Below are 19,347 nucleotides of genomic sequence, written 5' to 3'. Positions count from 1 at the left end.
TTTTAGTCCAACAATGGAAAGATCAAACACAAGGCATGACGCATCCCCTAAGTACTAATAACAAATTAAGATTTTAATTAAACGTTACTCTGAGGTTCAAAAAACAGATCATATAAAATGGGCAGGAAGAGATAGGGCTACAGTCAAATCTTAATAACTATATTCTTTAATAGATTATATACTTGCTCCTGAAATTGGAAAACAAAACAAAACAAAACCCTTCCATGTCTTATTTTAAACTATTATCTTTTTGTATATTATTGTATTATTAATGATAATCACTTCCTATTAACCACTGGGCTATGCTGGCATACAAGTAGGATTCATGTTAAAGCTAGTTTGGAAAGGGTACCCGGGTGGCTCAGTCAGTTAAGCCTCTGCCCTTAGCTCAAGTCATAATCTCAGGGTCCTGGTATAGAGTCCCACATCGGGCTCCTTGCTCAGTGGGGAGGCTGCTTCTCCCTCTGCCTGCTGTTCTCTCTGCTTGTACTCTCAGTCCATCTCCCTCTCTCTCTCTCCCTGACAAATTAAAAACAAAACAAAACTATTTTGGAAGAACAGCACGTCTTCGGTGACTTCACAGTATCTGGCCTTGCATGGGAGATAAAATTGAGATCTATAGATTTAAGAGATTCTACTTTTTAGTAAACACCTGCTTTTATTGCTCTAGATTTATTCTTCCTTGTCATAAAATTTGAATGGAATTTTGTTGGGAAACTAGCTCTAGAAGTAAGCCCTAGTTGACCAATTAACCAATCAGTATGTCCTTTCTCCCTGGCTGTGATGATTAGTTCACCCATACTGGGACAATGTGAATCATACCCAAGATCCTCTTAATTGATGGAAAGGAGAATCAATTTCTTCTCTCTCTCTCTCTCTCTTTCTCTCTATCTCCCTAATTTCTTTGTAGAATTGCATCCAAATTCTGTAGGCTAGAGCTATCCACAGTGACCTTTTACTATATTAAGACTTAAATAATGCTAACAGGGAAGACAACAGCGATGGTAGGAAAAGGAGAGTCCCTAGTGTTTTTCCCACTTCGGGAGTCAACTCAGATCCTAGAATTCTCAACCAAGCAAGCCAGCAGATTCCCACTCTGCTTAAGCAGTGTAAGAGCTAGAAGGAAAAGAAGATGTGCCCACTAGTATCTCTGGTATCTTGAATTATGTAATAAGTAGTACATATTTTCTTTCTTCTTTATTTCTCATGCTTTCAGTTTGGGCTATAATCCTTACCAGTTGGTAACCTCTACTGCAAATCTGGCCACTCAATAAATGCTCCTTACTACCTCTCTGACTTCATGTCCTACCACTCTGACCTTCGCCGGCTCCCTTCCAGTTCTTCCTGGAACATCATATCATAGCCTTAAGGTCTTAGCACTGTATCTTCCTCTAGCCTATAATTACTCTACCGTATAGATCTGTAGGGCTCACTGTCTCATGTATTTCCGGTCTTTTCTCAAATGTCACATTTGAATGAAGCATTACTGAACCCACTCATATACACTATCACTTTCCTTGGCTTCTATTTCATTGCATATACCACTATTCAACTATATTATGTGGTCTGGATTCCTTCTCCATTTGATGTTATTATATGTCGCTCTTCTCCCACCGGAAGAAAAGCTCCACGAGAGCAGGGATTTGGAGGAGACTGGCACAGAAGCAGCCATATGTACACCATACATGGGTGTAATGGTAGAATATAAAAGAGAAGCAAGAAACATAATATACAAAGTGAGGAGAAACTCTGCAAAAGTCAGCCTAAATATCATGGAATAGATCTCAAGGCACCAGTAAAATAGGCAGAATGTAACAACAACAACAACAACACTGGTCTGTCACAAGAGCTCAGCTTTCTAGAATACCTTCCATCAGCCACCATTTTTATGGGTCTCTTCGCAAATTTATTAAATCAGAAGTAAAAATCACCAAGCCTTGTTTTCTCATAAGTCTTAGAGAACAGGATGGTCTCATTCCTTTTGGCTTGTTGTTTTTCCTTCTCTAGAAACACACATTCATATAAGCCTGAGACATTTATTTCAACCAAATTTCATTTTTTTTAAATTCTTGGATTTTTAATATCAAGGAAAAAATGTGCATTAATGCAGAGAAAAATTTTAAACAAGGTAGTATATTTAAACCTAGGAATAAGAGTCATAATTTTTGTCACAAACCCACAGGGCTTCTATTTTTTTATTTCAATTATTTTGGTAAATCAGTCTTAAAATTACATTAGCAAAAATATACAACTCACACTTCTAGTTTCTGGCTCCATATATAAGGAGCTTAGAAGTTGTCACTTCTAACAACAAGGAAAAAACTGAACAGACTGAAAAATCAACCTTCTTGGATCTATAGGAGAGGGAAGGAGGACAGAGAGCAAATGGTACAGTTACCAGATGAAGGTTTCTCCTGCTATCTGAAAGTGGAGCCTTCCTATGACCTCTGTAAGCTGAAACCATGTAAAGCGAAGAAAGCAATTACCTTTAATGTATATGGGGAACATTTTTGAGCATTCCTAGATCCAGAAAATAATCTCTCTTAGGCTGTTCTGATATCTAAGCATACATCTTGCTAATGGATGGACAAAATAAATCAAGATAATGCACAGATGCTCAGAGACAGTTTAAACTTGTGGTGGCTTGATGCCGAGATTCTGAATATGGTTCCCAGGGAAGAACCTGCCACACTCATTGCCCAGGGTTTGTGCTGCCTCTCTGTAACAGCTCACCGAAAAACAAATAGTGAATACTATTTTCATTTATCACTTTTTTAAGAAAAAATAAAAGATAATATCCTCTTCAGATTTCTTTCAGTTAGTGAAAACAAGTACTAACATAGGTCTTTCATAAAAGCCAAGGGGCATAACATAACGTCTAGAAAAACAGGGGATACCCGTATTTCTTCTCTCCACTCGGTTTTTTTTTCCCCATTTTTTTTTTTCTTTCAAAGATTGTATTTATTTATTTGACAAAGAGAGAGAGAGAATACAAGCAGGGGGAACAGCAGGCAGAGGGAAAGGGAGCAACAGACAACCTGAAGAGCAGAGAGCCCGATGTAGGTCTCGATCCCAGGCCCCTGAGATCATGACCTGAGCTGAAGGCGGAGGCTTAACGAACTGAACCACCCAGGCACCCCTTTCCCATTATCTTGATTAGTGTGGTACATTTGTTATAATTGATGAGCAAATATTGATATATTATTATTAACTAAAGTTCATAATTTATATTAGGGTTCACTCTTTGGGCAGTATATGCTAGGAGTTTTGACAAATGCATAATGATATGTATCCACAATTACAGCATCATATGGGAAATTTCCACTGCCATAAAATTCCCCTATGTTCTACCTGTAGTCTTATTTAAGAAAAAAATAACTGTATGCCCTTTTACTGATTTTCTCATGCAGTTTTAAAATATTTTTTTAAAGATGTTATTTATTTATTTGACAACCAGAGAGGGAACACAGCAGGGAGAAGCAGGCTTCCTGCCCAGCAGGGAGCCCAATGTGGGATTCGATCCCAAGACCCTGGGATCATGACCTGAGCCGAAGGCAAATGCTAAATGACAGCAACCCAGGTGTTCCTAAATATTTATTTTTACCAATGCCCTTCTCCCTGCTGCCTTTAGAAAGTCCCAGTGGCTGTGACATGCATAGAAAAGTGTATGTGTGTCAGCTGGTGGAATGGAGGGAGAGACTGTATGTTTGCTCCCTGATAACTGGACAATTAAAAAGCCAAACAACAATTAAGCAAAATTTAGTAATTGTTCATAAAGATGGTAGAAAATAGTAATTATCAATGAGAATATTATAGAGGTTAACGAAGTCAGGTAGGAACTAGGGAACTCTGGAAAATATGACACAAGTTTAACCCAGAGAATTGCATAGGAATAGAGCAGTGACTCAGATTTTTAGGTTATTTGTTTAAAACAGCAGTTCTCAACCTTTGTTTTGTGTCCAAATCACCTTGGGGTACATATTAAATTTAGATTCTGTGTCCAGTTCTCAAAGAATCTAAATATTGCTGGCATGACAGTGTCCAGATATTTGCAATTTTAAAGTTCTTTGAGTGATTCTTATTGAAGCAGTCCACAGACCAGACCAGGGAAATAACCTTGAACTGGGGCCGGGCTTGAGCTCTCAGCCAGCCCCTCACAGTTACCCTTAGTATATAAACATAATATCTGAGCTCCCTGCCCATACAGACTGGTAGTCACCACCTCATCCAGTGACCTGGCATACCCAGGTTCTGGGTAAGCGAAATCGGAATCCTTTCACTGATGCCTTCTCTAACTTCCCAGAAAGTAAACTTCCTTTTGAAGGCTGTTCCGGTATGCAGCTGCCATTTGATTCAAGAAGTTTCCATGCTTGCCTGAACTCTCTCGTGTTTTCTGTCATTTGTAAATGAGCGCCTACTCTTAAAGCTGATGACTCTGGGGATGAGTAACGGCTGACCTCCATTCTCCAGATGGAAACATCGATGGGCCCGATTCCGGTTACTTTTTCCTTTCACATCAACTCTCTCCCACCACTTTAACCTTTCTTCCATTGAGCCTCTTCTCCATCTCTTGACTCATTGCTATGATTCACCAGATTCTTTTCATCACCTTAGCAGTATTGAAAATGAACACAATAAGCGGGCCGTTACTAATGTGGAACATAGTGTCATGCCTCCAGGACTCCCCAGAAAGGCAGATTTCAGATTACCATTAACAAAATGCTTCCACACGCATTAGTCCACATGCAAGGTGGATTTTAGTGTTCTGATTTTAGAGATGAAAAAAAAATCTAGCTTAGAATTGCTGAAGAAGTCAATTCCGATATATGCAACAAATACGTAACCCAAAAAAAATGTTTCATAAGGAATCCCTGCTTTCATTACTACTCCCCTATGTTTTATTTTAATATAGAATGGCCAAGAGGTCAGTGAAACAGCAGCTCTTACTGGCTGAGTCCCAGGAATAGGAGCCATTAAGTTCCATAGCTATCCATGAACTGTTCTAGAATGCAATCCAACAAGTTTATTCTTACCACAGTCATCCAGATGAAGTCCCGTTCAAGACTTAACTAGATCTTAAACTATAATACATACAGGAATCATCTCCAATTCCCGACTCAGTCATAGCTTTATATTCCTGCTGGTCATCTCTTTGAATGCATTGGCTCACAGTAGAGAAATTTAAAATTGTCTGTTATGAATGTTGTTCCACAATGATTCACCTTTTTTTTTTCCCACCTTCTGTGAGTCATTCTTTTTGTTTTTCAAGTCAAGTTTACTGAGATGGATTTTACATACATTGAACATTTACCAAAATCACCATATTTGGTGTGCCTTCCTATTAGTTTTGGCCACTGTGTATAATCATCTAACCACCACATCAAGATGCAGAATATTTTCATCACCATCCAAAAAAAGCCCCCTCTCATGGCCCTTGATTGTCAATCCTCTGCTTCTACCACAGTCCCCTGGAAACTACTGATCTGATTTTAGCCATACATTTTACTTTCCCTAGCTGTTACATAAATAAAGAATTATACCTTTTGCATCTGATTCCTTTCACTTATCATAATGCTTCCACTCCATTTAATCATATTATGATTTCCATATCACTGGTTTCCAAGCGTCCTCATACTTAATCTATCTTATTTTCTGATGAATATCCCTGGACTGTTATTTTCCTTGGTAACTTGAAACATTTAACTTTTTTTTTTAAGGTTTTTTTTTTATTTATTTGACAGACCGAGATCACAAGTAGGCAGAGAGGCAGACAGAGAGAGAGGAGGAAACAGGCTTCCTGCTGAGCAGAGAACCCGATGTGGGGTTGGATTCCAGGACCCTGAGATCATGACCTGAGCCGAAGGCAGCGGCTTAACCCACTGAGCCACCCAGGCACCCCTGAAACATTTAACATTTTCATGAAGGTAATGAGTGGATCATCTTAGATGGAGTTTAAAAATGTGTATAGTTTGTATAAAACGTTATGCCTTTTTCTTCAAATACAGCATAAAATACAGAATAAATACAGAAAGTTGCTCAAGGTGGCTCCGTGGCTCAATGGATAGTGCATTGGACTTCTAGAGGCTGAGGACATTCAAAGAAAGTTGCTCAAATATTAGCACCGTGAGTCGATCAACCCTGAGTGTTCTTCATCACTGCATGTGCCCCTCTTTACCAGCATAGCATGGACAGGCTGTTGGGACAATCCTATTCTGACAGTGACTCATCAGTCAAGATTAATTCAACAAGGACGGTGAGATTCTGGCAACGGTTTTGCTGATGGAGAAAAGCAAGCAGGATTTGGGGACTATTTTACACATGCTGGGAAAAGGTAGCCGCACCGGAAAAGTCACTATTGTCCTGGAGTTACTCACCCACCGCTGCCCCACCGGCCATCCCGGGATCAAGTGGGAGTTTTTATTTTTAATGAATGTGAGGGTGATTCTGATCATCATCCAGGTCTGACAAACATAGACCCTCTGTCAAACTCCGTTCCTCGCTCCATCTTGCCAGTCTGGTAATATATTCACTTATTTATTTTATTTTTATTCAAAGAAAAATAAAATTATATAGACAAACATATGTTAATGCAACATTATGTGAAAACACGCTCGTAGTTCTTTGAATTCTAAATACAGACAATCCGGCATGAATATTCATGGTACAGTTAACCGGGTTGCACGTTCTTAATTGCACTGCAAATTGATGGGGATAAATGAGACAGTCTTGCATACAAATTCTTGTGACTATTTGCTCTCAACATTTTACTGCTCCTCAGTCCTATTTAACTATTTAACCTTTACATTGCCTTTTGCATATGAGTGAAAATCAGCCACAATATTGTAAACAATACTAGAAAAACAATGAATTATTCCATACCATTAGTGAGAAAGAGGAAAATAGATCACAAACTAAAATAAATGAATATCTTCTGCCCATTTTTTGATGTGATTACCTGCTTTTTGAGTGTTGAGTTTGAGGAGTTCTTTATAGATCTTAGATATCAGCCCTTTGTCTGTAGTGTCATTTGCAAATATCTTTTCCCTTTCCATGGGTTGCCTCTTTGTTTTGTTGACTGTTTCCTTTGCTGTGCAGAAGCTTTTGATCTTGATGAATCCCAAAAGCTCATTTTTGCTTTTGTTTCCTTTGCCTTTGGAGACATGTCTTGAAAGAAGTTGCTGTGGCCTATGTCAAAGAGGTTACTGCCCATGTTCTCATCAGACTCTTCTCCAAAGAAGACACACAAATGGCTAACAAGCACAGAAAAGAATGTTCATCATCATTAGCCATCAAGGAGATTCAAATCAAAGCCACATTGAGATACGACGTTATACCAGTTAGAAGGGCCAAAATTAAATAAGACAGAAACAACAAGTGTTGGAGAGGATGTGGAGAAAGGGGAACCCTCTTACATTGTTGATGGGAATGCAAGTTGGTGCAGCCACTTAGTAAAACAGAGTGGAGATTCCTTAAGAAATTAAAAATAGAGCTACTTTATGACACTGCAATTGCACTACTGCGTATCTGCCCCAAAGATACAGATGTAGTGAAAAGAAGGGCCATATATACCCCAATGTTCATGGCAGCAATGGCTACAATCACCAAACTGTGGAAAGAGTCAAGATGCTCTTCAACAGATGAATGGATAAAGAAGATATGCTCCATATATATAAAGGAATATTATGCTTCCATCAGAAAGTATGAATACCCAACTTTGGTATCAACATGGATAGGACTGGAAGAGACTATGCTGAGTGAAATAAGTCAAGCAGAGAGAATCAATTATCATATGGTTTCACTCCCTTGTGGAGGATAAGGAATAACATGGAGGACATTAGGAGAAGGAAAGGAAAAGTGAATTGGGGGAAATCAGAGGGGAAGATAAACCATGAGAGACAGTGGACTCTGAGAACAATCTGAGGGTTTTGGAGGGGAAGGGGCAGGCGGTTAGGTGAGCCTGATGGTGGGTATTATGGAGGGCACATACTGCATGGAGCACTGGGTGTGGTGCATAAACAATGAATCTTAGAGCACTGAAAATTGAAAGTTTGAAAATTGAAAAATAAATTAACAAACAAACAAACAAATAAATAAATAAATGAATATTAAAAATGCATCAGTGAACATCAATGTATCAAGGAGAAAGGGGGTCCTCTTATGACTGTGAAATGTACACAAGCAATGTTATTTTCCTGAAGCTGAAGCTAACATGACTTAATTATGATACATAATAAAGGTAAAGACCCAGGTGACCAAAGACTAACCAGATGAATATTTTCCTCTCTAACCAGACAAAAATTAATTAACTATTTAGTCTTGATCTTTCATATTTAATACCGAGGTAGTTTAAATCTAAATGTTCTTTTTATGATCTCTTTCATAATCCAAGGTCTTCACCCTTAAATTTATCTTTATGAATCAGAGAAAAAAAATCTGATTCAAAGAAATCATCATTAAAGAACCTTGAACTAATAAAGACAAAAAAATAAATAACCTTCTCTAAAATGACTTTCTTCCCATAGTTTATGATATTGCTCCTGGATTGGAAGAATAAATATTGTGAAAATGTCTATGCTACCTAAAGCAATCTACACATTTAATGCAATTCCTATCAAAGTACCATCCATCTTTTTCAAAGAAACGGAACAAATAATTTTAAAATTTATATGGAACCAGAAAAGACCTCGAATAGCCAAAGGAATATTGAAAAACAAAGCCAAAGTTGGTGGCATCACAATTCCGGACTTCAAGCTTTATTACAAAGCTGTCATCATCAAGACAGCATGGTACTGGCACAAAAACAGACACATAGACCAATGGAACAGAATAGAGAGCCCAGAAATAGACCCTCAACTCTATGGTCAACTAATCTTCGACAAAGCAGGAAAGAATGTCCAATGGAAAAAAGACAGCCTCTTCAATAAATGGTGTTGGGAAAATTGGACAGCCACGTGCAGAAAAATGAAATTGGACCATTTCCTTACACCACACACAAAAATAGATTCAAAATGGATTAAGGACCTCAATGTGAGAAAGGAATCCATCAAAATCCTAGAGGAGAACACAGGCAGCAACCTCTTCGACCTCAGCCGCAGCAACATCTTCCTAGGAACATTGCCAAAGGCAAGGGAAGCAAAGGCAAAAATGAACTTTTGGGATTTCATCAAAATCAAAAGCTTTTGCACAGCAAAGGAAACAGTTAACAAAACCAAAAGACAACTGACAGAATGGGAGAAGATATTTGCAAACGGCATATCAGATAAAGGACTAGTGTCCAAAATCTATAAAGAACTTAGCAAACTCAACACCCAAGGAACAAATAATCCAATCAAGAAATGGGCAGAGGACATGAACAGACGTTTCTGCAAAGAAGACATCCAGATGGCCAACAGACACATGAAAAAGTGCTCCATACCACTCAGCATCAGGGAAATACAAATCAAAACCACATGAGATATCACCTCACACCAGTCAGAATGGCTAAAATCAACAAGTCAGGAAATGACAGATGCTGGCGAGGATGCGGAGAAAGGGGAACCCTCCTACACTGTTGGTGGGAATGCAAGCTGGTGCAACCACTCTGGAAAACAGCATGGAGGTTCCTCAAAATGTTGAAAATAGAACTGCCCTATGACCCTGCAATTGCACTACTGGGAATTTACCCTAAAGATACAAACGTAGTGATCCAAAGGGGCACGTGCACCCGAATATTTATAGCAGCAATGTCCACAATAGCCAAACTGTGGAAAGAACCTAGATGTCCATCAACAGATGAATGGATAAAGAAGAGGTGGTATATATACACAATGGAATACTATGCAGCCATCAAAAGAAACGAAATCTTGCCATTTGCGACAACATGGATGGCACTAGAGCGTATCATGCTTAGTGAAATAAGTCAAGCGGAGAAAGACAACTATCATATGCTCTCCCTGATATGAGGAAGTGGTGATGCAACATGGGGGCTTAAGTGGGTAGGAGAAGAATCCATGAAACAAGATGGGATAGGAAAGGAGACAAACCATAAGTGACTCTTAATCTCATGAAACAAACTGTGGGTTGCTGGGGGGAGGGGGTTGGGAGAAGGGGGGTAGGGTTATGGGCATTGGGGAGGGTATGTGCTTTTGGGTAAATTGGAAGGGGAGGTGAACCATGAGAGACTATGGACTCTGAAAAACAATCTGAGGCGTTTGAAGTGGCGGCGGGGTGGGAGGTTGGGGTACCAGGTGGTGGGTATTATAGAGGGCACAGCTTGCATGGAGCACTGGGTGTGGTGAAAAAATAATGAATACTGTTTTTCTGAAAATAAATAAATTGGGAAAAAAAAAGAATATTCTAAATTATTATTATAAGCCAAATTTTCAAACTGATCACATTTCCACTTGGTATTTCATACTTATGCTTTGTGATTCTAATTGTATCTCTTTTATGCCTTTTTTCAGCCAAGTCAAGTCCTTCCTCAGCTGGAATACTATGCATCATAGCAGTGGGAAGGTAGCCCAGATTAACAAGCAACAATTTACTAAAACCAACTACGGCAAGTGTCAAATGAGCAAATCTTTTTCAATGTCTTCATGAATCATGTAATTAACACTTTCTTAGAGTAACATGAATGAAAGGTAGGTCATACAGAATTTGAAAGTCAGAACGGCATAAATTTCGATATCACAACCCACATAATTATTGAATTTCAACATACCACATTTTCCTTTCAAAACAATCACTAAGTATTTTTCTACATGGAAGTAAGGATGATTTTGAATTGAAATTCTGTAAAATAAATTAGACCTTTACATAAATTTATTGGGCTTAAGAACTTATAATAATGGCTTGACTCAAGTTTAAGACTACAACAAGAATCTATCTTTATAGCTATAAGTTTTGAACTGCTGATTTAATTAGAGGTATTTATTTGATTTTTACCAAAAAAGTAAATTTATTCTAATGTTTTTTTCTAATGTTCTAATGTTTTCAGAGCTTTGATTTTTCTAACGTTTATCAGCCTAAGGACTACTGGTATTTTCACCTAGCGAAAACACTTTGGATTTTCTATTTTTCACTATCTAAGTTAGTTTTTAAATTAAAAAATCTTAAAATGTAAATACAAAAACAACACAACAGCAACAAAGTCTTTCTCTGGGTGATATGGTTATCTAGACAAGGTTATTTAGACAACTATAGAATCTTCAGAACGGGGGTGTCTGGGTTAAGTCTCTGCTTTCGGCTCAGATCATGGCCTCAGGGTCCTGGGATCAAACCCCTACATCGGGCTCTCTGCTCAGCAGGGAATCTGCTTCCCTCTCTCTCTACCTGCCTCTCTGCCTACTTGTGGTCTCTCTCTGTCAAATAAAAAAATAAAATCTTAAAAAAAAAAAAAGAATCTTCAGGATGATGGGTGATCTCTAAAATATGTTTCCTCAGACATTTCATAATCTAGGACTGTATTCAGACCTAATTGTCCTATGTAACTTCAAGGCCATTGACATAAATTCTTTAACCATTAGAAATTTTAAAAAATGAAATCAGCTACAAAAACAAAGCAAAATCTCATTTTAAGTGCAAGAACATTTTTTTCTCCCTTTGTTAAGAATGTAGCCAGAGCCCCCAGACCTCCAGTTGAATAAATTATCGGACAAACTTCAGCAATTCTAAAGGCTAGTGTCAGTAGTGACACAGTGAATGATCTTCATCACTGGCTCTTGGATCGAAGCCTACAAGGTCATATATAAAACTTCCTTTTGAATTTCCCAACATTCTGGGACATTCTTATCTCTACCGAGTACTCCCTATCTACCCTCTTGCCTTTTCAAATTCCTCAGGTTAAGATATCATGTAGGATTTCCCTTCACTACATATTTCCCATTTCAAGCTTATTTTTTCTTCTTTCTACTTTTCTTTAAAATTGAAATGCTAGCTTTTGAAATAATTTCCTCTTTGGGGACATTACTATATCTGGCCCATGCAGTTTCGCATCACCTTCTCTCACCGATTCTAAAATTCTCTCTTTTTTTTTTTTTTTTTTTTTTGCGCCAGGAGGTGGGGGGTCATTTAGAAGTGTCTGAATTTGGGTGTCTGGGTGGCTCAAATGGTTAAACATCTGCCTTCGGCTCAGATCATGATCCCAGGGTCCTGGGAATGAGTCATACATTGGGCTTACTGCTCAGTGAGAAGCCTGTTTCTCCCTCTGCCTCTCTCTGTTTCTGTCTTTCATGAATAAATAAATAAAATCTTTAAAAAAAAAAAAAGGTGTCTGAATTTACATCTTATACTTCCTATATATAAGTGATATGGTAATGTTTTTCTTTGTCCCCCTGAATGATACTACTGTATCATTTAGAAAGTGTTTCTTTCAGTGATGTTGTATAATAAAGAAAACATAGGTTCCTGCCTCCCAAAGCATGTTTCCTTAAACACTATCTGTTGCAGCTTGTGGTGTATGAGTGAGTCCGGATGAGGCATCTGTGAATGTTCTCTTTTACGTAAATAGTTGTGTGTTTGTGTTTTAATGATAGAAAGAATAAAATATGAACTTGAAACCTATGACATGAGAGGCATTATTATTACTATAATTAAACTAAGTTTGCTTTTTTGTTTTTTTTTGGTTTTTTAAAGTCATTGCTTTAGAACAGATTGAAAGAAAAATCCAAAGTAAATAGTGCTTCAGATACTACAGGTGGGACAGGACAATCATGTGTCTCATAGGGGCAAGGGATGTGACTTATTCCTCTCTGTATCTCATGGTTTCATGATCAGGACGTATTTATTGCATTTATTTGAATACTGATTATTTTATCTAATTTCAGGTGGATTATGTGATTTAAAAATTTTATCCCAAAGGGAGAAATGTCCAATCAATGAAAATAGTTCTTTAGGATCAGATGTATTTTAAGAGAAGAACTATGATTCTAAATGATTTTTATTAGTAAATAAATTAGATTTATGACATTTAAGTGGAGGGTATTAACTGTTTCCATCACCACCAGCTTTCCCCTACATACCAGAATTCATATTATACTTCCCCCGGAGAATGCTACTCACCCATATTAAAAGAGCTGAGGATTAGACTAAAGCAGAAGTTTCTGAATTATTATGTTTCATCAGTACCTTTTGTCTATATTGTGCAGAATAGAATGTAGGCTTAATACTTGGGTTGTTAGAGTTATGGGTTTGCATTTTCCTCTTTACCACAGTTTGTCCTTCTTCACTCTGTATATAGGATTGAATGCCAAGAGGTTAAGCTCTAAGAGGATTATGTTGTGTGTTGAAATCTTTTTCCATGTCTTTGGAAACTTGGCAAGGGACTATTTATATTATATTATATTATATTATTTTATTTTATATTATTTCAAATTCTGGAAATTACTCCCTGTGCATCTGTAGGTTTTGAGAATATAAGGACTCAAATCAGAGCTGGATACCTATGAGTATAATGAAAAGTTAATGTAAAGTAGTAAAATAAGCACTCGCCTGGAAGTAAAGGTCTAATCTCATTTATACCACCAATATCTTACTCTAAGTTGTTCATCCTTGCTTTGTACCTCAGATTTTTCTTCATGGAAAAATAGGTCCTTGATCTATTTTTCTATGATTTCCAAGATGATTTCCAAGGCTCCTTCCATCTTGAAGTTTCCTTGATTCTGTCATAGTTAGCTTATTAGACTATGGATGGGATAAGGAGAGAATATAAAATAAAGGAGTTTAGGGGTCATTATCCATTAGCATGAATGTCTATGAGGAAAAACAAACAAAACAAAAAAAAACCATCATCAGCATATCCTCACAACTGCTAATTCCTTTGCAACCTTCTCCCACCTCCTTCCAAAATGATACATTTCTCTGTTATAAAGAGACCCAGATTATGAACAAAAAGAAACAGACCGATGGCCTCCATAGGTTATCTTTGAGTGACCTCAGAGGTCATACAGAATTCAACAGAATATTTACAACAAAGGGGAAGTTAACTGTTGAGAATACAGGTTGTAGGGTACATGCCTACATGCCCCTGTGTATATGAGTTTACATATTGCTGTTACAAAGGTATTACAATTTACAGAATCTGAAAAGCATATTCCTGTTAGATGAATCCCTTAAAGTAAACTTTCAGGTGAAACTCATGAACGAGTCTAGACTATAGCCAACTGCCTCCACCCCATCCCCAGTGAAAAATACAAGACAGCTGCTAAATTTAACATGCCTTTACTGGAACGCCAGTACCTCCTGCACAATAGCAGGCAACGTGCTGTCAATCCACAGGATGTACTCAGTTTCTGAATTGTTGCACAGCAGCCCTGCTGATCCTTAATCCTTGTGAATACAGCATTGACACGTGGCCAAAACCTTCAGTGAATTCATTTTTAAAAGGAAAAAAAAGCACAAGAGGAAAGGAAAAGCTCAAAGCAACATGTTAAGACACCTCCTGTGAGGCAAAAATTTTGAAATGAGGAAAAAAATGACTCAATAAATAAATTGAAAGACAGGCAGGCCCCAACATACAGATGGTCTGTGTTCTGTAAGTTCGTTTGCAGACCAGTTGTTAAGAGCACGTTTCTGCACAGAAACAATGTTTTATTTGTCAGCTGTGTTCCCTGAGTAAACCATGTAGTCCTATTGAACCAAGACTGTTCCTGATGTGTGTAATATACAAATGATATTGAATCATCGCTTATCCCAATATGTCAGCTGAAAAGGTCATCAGAAATGCATCATGCTTGCTGTCAGGATGAGGCATTTATTCCATCATTCATTAAGCAGCTAATATGCTGCAGGAGGGAATAATGTGACTCATAAGACAGGACTTAACCCTGCCTTCATGGAACTTATCAAAATCATGACTGGTATTGCTGGCATCCTACAACATGGTGAGCAGATGTTAACTGCATGGATAGCAAGTGTATCCTCCAATATACAGTGTTCACAGGTCTGACTCAGTCTTGGGATCCATTCGTATGGGTCGGGTGGATAGAATGGGAAAGGGGGGGATCAATTCTGTAAGTGACATAAAATACCAGATTCGGATATGAGCAACATGGATTTGTGGTGATCAACATGTATACAGGTTAGAGTATCATCAGTGGGGAAAATGTTTACCTCTATGGTAGCCTTCTTTCTCCAAATTATAAATATAATCTTCCAGAACTAAAGTATCAATAACTTCTCAAGACTAGAAGGGTTAAAAGACAGGTTCACCGAAACCCATTTTTGTCTGCATATCTTGGATCTTCTGAATTTGGATGAAACATAATCAACTACTAGGATAAGGCTGATTCTTTAAAATGAAACTTGCTTTCTTCACTGACTTTCTTCAGCATCTGGGTCTAGTCTCACCAGTGATCATTCAGCAGACACCACCACCAATGGAATCCATTTGCTTTTTATCAGCAGTTTTCAACATCTTACAGCAAAAAGGATTTGTTTCCAAGTCACCTGAGTTCCTGTTGACAGGCTCTGAGCCCAGTAAATACTCAAGCCATCTGTACTTCCCCTACTTTCTCTGCATATTTCCCAAGGTTTCCACCGATGACTAAGACCATTGTCATTTCCGCCTCTTAGCCGTCACCATCAAAATGACCTTGTAAAGTATTCTAGCAACTCTTCAATAACAGAAAAATATTCTGCAAATACAAAAACAATGCTCTAAGTACATATCCGCTGATGCAAAGAGCTGTTGGCTCAAATGTCTTACAGAAACGGGAATGTGGTTGCATGGAAAGTCTGGACTTCTGGTTCTTAACCTTTCAGGTGACTCGGAATAGGTCTTGGTTCCCTAGAGTCACCACTCACTCATCACGAAGGACACAGGAAGTAGGCTGCACGCTTTCTCTTTTTTTCTGGCTTGCCTTTTGTTTGTTTGCTCTCTTTGTTTGTTTTGTTTTGTTTTTATTAATTAATTAATTAATTATTTTCTTCTTTTCTGGCTTTTTGCTGGGGCCAAGAATAATCACGGAGCTTTCTTCTTACTCTGTAACCCCAGAATTGGCCATTTTTAAAAAATCCAGGGGGATTTTCTGTCAAAATAAAAGATAAATAAATGCGAGGTTAAAGGCCCCTACCTGCGCTTTTTTTTTTTTCTCATTTTTTTCTACTTAAACCATATAGAAGAAAAGATGAGGGCATATATAGGAAATAGAAATGGCACTTAGGGCTTACAAAGAGCAAATTAAAATGTGCCTTCTTTATTTCAGAAAAAATCCAGATTTGAGGAAATGATTACGCTAGAAAGACATTTGTTTTTGCTTATTTGCCATACTGTGTTCTCCATCCACAAAACAAAAGTTAATATATTGGTAATAAAAGCCAATTCATATGATACTTTAGTGCTTGAAAGTGATTTCGCACCAATTTTTATTCTTGCAGAATCCTCGAGAAGTGTTCAAGGTGGGTACAGGCAGCTTCGTTTAACAGATGAGAAACCCAGAAGCTTACTGATAGAATGAAGACCAAACCCAGGCCTCTGAACATTAAATTAGCATAACTGTTATAACCCATGCACAATTTTATGTCATTTGACAATTTTATAATTTTCCTTTGTTTACATTATAATATTGACTCCTCATTGATAGCCACTGGTTAGTAAAAATATTTCAGTTATCTTTAATGAAGATAACTCAACACTCACTTAAGTAAAGATATAGAAAGATATGAATTATGATTCATCTAAACCAACACAGAAATCCTGTAATCCAATTTTCCAGATTTTCTTGCAGCAGAAGTGGCCGTGAAATCCAGTCCTGGCTAGAGCTGAAAGGAAATTCAGGAAACAATTTTGCTGGGTTTTCTCCACATACTTTGTTAGAAATCTAGCCCTGACTTGTTTCAGCAGGAAGGAAGTAATCCAGTTGTAGTAAAGATGACATAGGTGTATTAAGAAAGAAGAGAATGAAATAGTACTTGTAGATTTGGCAACTTGCAAAGTTGGGATCTTAACAAGAGAAATGTTAGTGATGTGGTAGACCAGTAATTAGTCTTTTGAACTTTTGTCCAGGGTGTAAATTGTGGAAGTATTTTTTTTTTTTTTTGTAGAGACATTTACTGATGTCTGTCAAATATAAAATGCATATATCCTTTAGAGCCAGCAATTCTACTTCTAGGACTTTATTTTTTACAACATTAAAATCATGAAAATTGAAAATGACTTAAATTGGTTAGAAGTAGAAGTGTTTATCTCTGCTATGAAACCAGGAGGTCAAAAAAACACTAGTAGATTTAAAGGTATTGACACGGATAGTTGTCCAAAACATACTGTTAAGAAAACAAATACAAAGGAAAAGATAACAGTAGTAAAACAAGAAGTAAAATATGTGTAGTATATATATAAAGACATATTAGAAAATATATATGTATTGAAGAGAAACTGGAAGAAGGCATTAGAGGATACTTCAACACTGTATCTTTTTATACTGTCTGCATCTTTTACAATGGAAAAACAGCTATATATTATTTGTGTTATTAAAAAGGAAAGAAAACAAGATGAAATAAAGAATGAATGGTAATGGAGAAAGGTAATATAGCCTTGGCGATATTACTTCTGAAAAAATGTATCAATAGAGGTGATAAAAAATTGGCTAATAAGTGAAGGAGATAGAAGTTCAGGTTTATTATTCTTTAAGGTGAAGGCACTCAATATGTTTTTATGTGAATTGGGAATGATTTTAATATACACATTCCACATAAATATAAATACCACATTTCTTTAATTCTAAAATACAGGTTTTTATCATAGTTTGATAATTTGGATCACTATCCATTGTAAGTCCATTATATGTTCATTATAAAATGGACTAAAACATCTTATAATCCATTAATTAAAATATAAAGGATTTGCATTAACATCTATAAGTTACCTTGAGACAATTATCACCAAAATCTTCTTTAGCCTAAATTTTCCACTTGTGGTCTTTGACTCTCACTGGCAGCTTGAATCCAGACTGGTAACTTTTTTTTTTTTTTTTTTTAGATTTTATTTATTTATTTGACAGAGAGAGATCACAAGTAGGCAGAAAGGCAAGCAGAGAGAGAGAGAGAGAGGAGGAAGTAGGCTCTCTGCTGAGCAGAGATCCCGATGCGGGACTCGATCCCAGGACTCTGGGATCATGACCTGAGCCGAAGGCAGCGGCTTAACCCACTGAGCCACCCAGGCGCCCCAAACTGGTAACCTTCTTGAGGACTGCCTTGTGTTCAGTTCTTAAGTTAGTGTTTTGTTTTATTGTTTGTCTCCTTCTTGCCATTCTGTGTCAAGGTGGAGATAGGTTCATGCCATTACTGTCCTTTTCTACCTCGTGGGCTTTTTTTCTCACATGTCTATACATTCAAGATAAAGGCCTTTGATGTCTCAGTATTTAGAGGTTTTCTAATTAGATTTCCTGTCATGGGATATATATTTTTTTCTTTTAAAAAATTACACACAGGCAGTTATTTTTTAAAAAAGAAGAAAATAGCAAGTGTTGGCAAGGATATAGAGAGATTTGAATACTATATATTGGTAGATTCATAAAATGATGCAGCTAAGGTGGAAAGTGGCATGATGTTTCCTGAAAAAATTAAACATAAAATTACTATCTGGTTTAGTAATTCCACTTCTGGGTATGTTCCCAAAAGAATTGAAAGCAGAGACTTGAAAAGGTATTTGTATATCTATATTCTAGCAGAATTATTTATAGTAATCAGAGGGGGAATCAACCCAAGAATCCTTCAAAAATGAATGGATAAACAAAATGTGGTCCATACTTGCGATGAAATATTATTCAGTCTTTGAAAAGGAAGGACATTTTGACACGTTCTGCAATGTGGATGAACCTAGAAGACATTACATTAAATGGAACAAGCCAGTCACAACAGGACAAATATTGCATGATTTCACTTAAAGGACATACTTAGCTTGTCAAATCCAGAAAGACTGAAGGGAGAATGGCGGCTGCCAGGGCCAATGGGGAGGGAAGAATGTTACTATTTCAGTCTGGAAAGATGAAAGGAGTTCTAAAGATGGGAGCCAGGGGTCATTGCAAAACAGTGTGAATATACATAATGCCTCTGAATTATACGTTTCATAATGCTTAAAATGGTAAATTTTATGTTCTGTGTATTTTACCACAACTCGAGAAAAAAGGTGTACCTAAAACAATGGTGCAGACTACAATTAATGGTATTTATTTTCAATTTAATGAAAGGTTAATGATACCAGAGGGAAAAGGGAGTAAAATCTTTGAGAAACTGACAGGGGCTGGGATTCAGCTCAGAAGTGCAGAGTCCAGCCTGTGATAAAAAAAAGAATAAAGGGTCCATCATTGTCAGGACAGGTCCCGGGAACAGGTACCTCCCCAGATTCACATGAATGAAAATAGGGGAGTTTCC

Source organism: Neovison vison, chromosome 12 (genome assembly GCF_020171115.1).
Source record: "Neovison vison isolate M4711 chromosome 12, ASM_NN_V1, whole genome shotgun sequence".
Classification (NCBI taxonomy): Eukaryota; Metazoa; Chordata; class Mammalia; order Carnivora; family Mustelidae; genus Neogale; species Neogale vison.
The sequence above is the reverse complement of the archived record's forward strand: the minus strand, read 5'-3'. Positions refer to the sequence as shown.